The sequence below is a fragment of the Symphodus melops genome, assembly GCF_947650265.1.
Source record: "Symphodus melops genome assembly, chromosome: 9".
NCBI classification, from domain to species: domain Eukaryota; kingdom Metazoa; phylum Chordata; class Actinopteri; order Labriformes; family Labridae; genus Symphodus; species Symphodus melops.
In genome coordinates this window covers 21,370,258-21,375,158 of record NC_136699.1, presented here as the reverse complement: position 1 = coordinate 21,375,158, position 4,901 = coordinate 21,370,258, and positions in this window count along the sequence as shown.

Genomic DNA, 4,901 nt, shown 5'->3' with positions numbered 1-4,901 from the left:
TTTTTTCTTATGACTGTAAACATAACTACAAACATATTATATATAGTTTGAAAGCTCAGGTTTTCGTTTTTACGGAGGAATTAAAAATGACTGTTAAAGGGTCAAATACTTTAAACAATGACGTCATACTTTACCGTTTTCCTGATCTTTATGGAGGCGTGGTATCAGGTCTGTGGGGTCAACCTGAGCGCGTGACAGGCAGAGGGGGACATCATCAGGACTCACCTGGTTCCTCCGTTGTTCTGTCTTTTAAGATGCACTCTGAAAGAAAAAAGAAAACATATAAAGCTAGAGAATGTGTGTGATGTTATTAGCATGACATATAGAGCAGATATGCGTCATGTTCAGACTATGAAAGTAACACTTTATCCAGTTATATTAAATCATCTAAAATCTGAATACAAAGATTACAATACAAAGGCGTGCAGACAGTCTGTAGAGACGTAGAGGTTGCATGCAGACTGTCTGCACGCCACCTCTACCATCTCTACAGACTGTCTGTAGAGATGGTAGAGGTTGCGTGCAGACAGTCTGGAGATTCAGACTGAAGGTGACATTCATCTCAGCCTCATTTCATCCTGTCACGGTTTGTGTGTTTATTCTGCACAGTCAGCTGATAGGATGAAAACACACATGTTCACTACAGCTCACTGGGACTTTGGTGATTTCTCAATGGTCCCAGTTCATTATCTCTCCTGTCACTGGTGATTCATCAAACAGAGTCCCAGTTTAGATTTGAACGTTGCTCTCAGGTGGACACATTTACCTGATGGCTCAATGGGACTGAATCCCTGTATACACTGCTTTGAGCTGAATCACTCTGACCTGAGTCTGAGCACGCTAAAACAAAGACACATTTAATTATTATGAAGGAGAATCTCACCTTGGATGTACACATAGTTGCTGGAGTTGGTCTGATGACAGATGGCGTCCTGTGTGACCACACAGCTGTAGGTGTCGGTCTTGGTCACAGTCGTTTGGAGGATGATGTCGTAGCTGCCATCTTCATTTTTAGTGACTTGTGGTTCTTCAGTATGAAGGATGTTTCCAGAACTGTCCCTCCACTCCACTTTAGGTAAGGGAGAAGCTCCTTTAACGACACACTGCAGCACGGCCTGGTCACTTGTTTGATCAAGAATTTTGAAAGTCGGCTCTCGACATGCAACTGTGAACAGGGAATAAATAAGAAATTATTAAGGTTCTTTACAGCATCAGAAATGTAATCATGTGAATCCTCTGGTCATCACATATCTGATTAAAGAGGTTTATAAAAGGAGGAATAGAGAAGCTAAATTCATGTCTCAATGATAAATCAGATTATTTGTCCCAGCAGGCTGACATGTTGAAGGACCCTGTAGACCACCTGACCTGAACCCCCTTCATCAGAGCTGCTAGGTGTGGAGGACTCATTGCTATATTAACGTACAAAAAGCTTTGATTGATTCCTTTAAACTGACGTGTTGTGAGTCTTTACGTCACAAACTGAAGAAAAATGTCCACTGAAGTGAATTAGAAATACTTTAAATATTCCTGAGTGGTATCAGGTCTGTGGGGTCAACCTGAGCGCGTGACAGGCAGAGGGTGACATCATCAGGACTCACCTGGTTCCTCCGTTGTTCTGTCCTTTAAGATGCACTCTGAAAGAAAAAAGAAAATATATAAAGTTAGAGAGTGTGTGTGATGTTATTAGCACGACATATAGAGCAGATATGCTTCATGTTCAGACTATGAAAGTAACATTTTATCCAGTTATATTAAATCATCTAAAATCTGAATACAAAGCTTCAGTCTCTGACTTTATAAATCAGCTGAAGCTGCAGCAGGAGAGAGGAGACTTGTTTGTAATAAGAGTCAAAGAGTCGGATGCTGGTGGACAAGTGGTTAGTTTGAACTCCACATGTACACAGACTTTAGTCCTTGACATAGATTTAGGTAGCCTACCGCGAAACCGCTTTTTGCACGGCCTATTTAAAAAAAAACACGGCCTTGAAATTATTGCACGGCTTGACCTAGGCCGTGCAAATATCTACATTTAATAGACGTGCTTACTACACGGGTGCGCTAAATATCTGATTAGGCTACATTCTGGCAAAGAATATGTTTGCCGAATACCGGTACTGAAAAGCTTAAACCTGATCCTGTTTACGTTTCTACAGCCACCTGTGCCCTATTTGGTAGACGCCGTGTCAGCCGGATGACGATAGCCGCTATGTAAATAGCATCATATGATAGCAGCTAACCGCTAACAGCTAACCGCTAACTAATGAATTCAACAAAGGAGAAAAACGCAACATAAACAAGACCAACGCTGGAAGACATCCAGCAGTTCATCTTCTCTGTCACTGACATGTGACTCTTTATTACAAGAACTCAATCAAGCTTTGTTTCAGAGAAGGCTGTGATCGGCGAGGAGAAATACACACGTAAACAATCAGCTGTGTGTTACAGTCAATGGTTTAAACACGGCGGAGTTTTGTTTACCGACGTAACACGGGAAGTGACGATTTTTTCAACCAATCAACGGACTGCAGGGTTCAGCTCCACCTTTTCGGGTCAGCGCCACATTCGAAAATGCTGACAGATGATTGACTTATCAAGGTCTAGGGATCTATTATTACTGGATGACACATGTAATATTATGAATTTATGTGTTTGTTTGCTTTTTAAAGAAAGTGCAGAGAGAAGCAGTGGGCCAACAAAGGGGTTAGACAACATGAACCAAGTGAGTTGCAGTCAAATGACAAAGGGGTGTGTCAGGGCAGGGGCTGTACAGTAAATCAACATTATCAAGCTTGGGAAAACTAAAATGTGTAACAATGCATCTTATTGAACAGAATGCACCATTTAGAGACTTATTTAAGTTCATCAGTGACTCTTAAACCTGTCATCTTACTAACAATGTTTTTAAATATAAATTAAAAAAAAAAACTCACCAACAACCAGCTCAATGGTGAACTGCTGAGGAGGATGAGATGAGATCAGATGAGGAAAAATACAGGTGTAGACTCCACTGTCGGCCACCTTCGTCTTCCTGATCTTTATGGAGGCGTGGTATCAGGTCTGTGGGGTCAACCTGAGCGCGTGACAGGCAGAGGGTGACATCATTAGGACTCACCTGGTTCCTCCGTTCTTCTGTCCTTTAATCTTTTAACACGCGGAGGATGCGCGCGACCCCAAATACAAACGTTCAGACTAATTAACTACAAAAAGACGTTTTTTTCTTATGACTGTAAACATAACTACAAACATATTATATATAGTTTGAAAGCTCAGGTTTTCGTTTTTACGGAGGAATTAAAAATGACTGTTAAAGGGTCAAATACTTTAAACAATGACGTCATACTTTACCGTTTGAAACCTTAGCATCTCAGAAGCTCTCGCGACGAACCGCCGTTCAAATGTATTTATAGACTGAAAACCAGACATTTTAAACAAACTCAGGCTCATTTCACTAAAAAAACATTCCGCTGATTAAAAACAGCTGCTTTGTGCTAAAGTTGAATAACAAATTCATTAAAGAATAGTCCACCGTCTCCTCCGGTTAGTTTCGCGCTAGTTTGTCAATCTACCGAAACAGCTAACAACAAACTTTGGACCAATCATGTTCGGTATCTCTGTAATCAGTAAACGCCCAGCAACCAAACAGACCAATCAGCGTTTTTCTATGAACAGGAGCCGCGAGCCTGTCTGACTGTCATCTGAATCAGCCAATTAAACCATTGCATCTGTACTCGTGCCTCCTTAACTTTGATTGACAGCTAGCTTGTGCCAATGAGAAGTCAACGCTATGACAAAGCCCAAAATGTGTAAGCAATCAATGGCTGTGTCCCATTACAGAGGTTGCAGCCTTCGTGGGCTGCATTTTAAGACCGATTACGTCACACCTGCGCGACAAGTGCTGTCCCAATTCAGCGGCTCCTTCGAATGCAGCCGAGAAATGCAGCCTTCCTTTCCCCGATTTTGGAGGCTTCAACGGTTGGATTCTTTGCAGCCTTCCCTTCCCAAGATGCATTGCGCGCAACGGTAAACATCAACAATGGCATCCACGGTGAACCCAACCCAGACCTCCGCAGCTGATACGAATTTTACTTTTAAATGCAAGTATTGGGTTTTATTTCTTCTAATTTATTTCAACTGATGGCTGTGTCCCATTCCAGAGGTTGCAGCCTTCGGAGGGTGTGGCCTTCGCGGTCCACGAAGGCCACGCCCTCCGTGGACCGCGAAGGCTGATCCACGCAGTCTCCGAAATGAGACGGTCTGGTCTTCCTACTTGCGTCACTAACTGTTAGGTCTCCTAGCAACCCTGACAGCGTCAGTTTCTGACAGATCAATACGTTGGTTTGTTTCATGGTGGAGAAGTCCCAGCAGCGTGAGAATAAGGCTGAGAGTCCGGCTGTCCAGCTATGGTCCAGCACAGGGACAGCCTGGGTTTGTTTTTTTCTTTGAATAAAATTTAATGTAAATACCCCAATATAATAAATATAGAATATTAGCGATAGATTTTTAAATAATAGAAATAGACTTTACCTTTTTGTGTTAAATAAATCAAAGTTTAGTTTAACTTCATTTCTGCTGGTTGTGTTTATTATAGCTATACTAGTTCATGTTGATAATCTCCACAATAGACAGGAATTATTACAACCTTGCTTCACAGTAGTGAAGCAAGGTTGTAATAATTCTCTTCATACTGTTACCATTAGGTTATCATTTTTCGTAATTCCATTTCCCTATAGTGCCAGGCTAACTGTATACAGTATGGAAGCTATGAGGACTGGAAGAAGAGAAAACTCAGATGCTTCCAACCTGCTCTTGTATTTCTGATATTCTTACCTTGTTTTCCTGAGGCAAAGTACGAGCAGCGACTCCTTGATACTTATTCATCACTGGAACTGAAGCTTTAT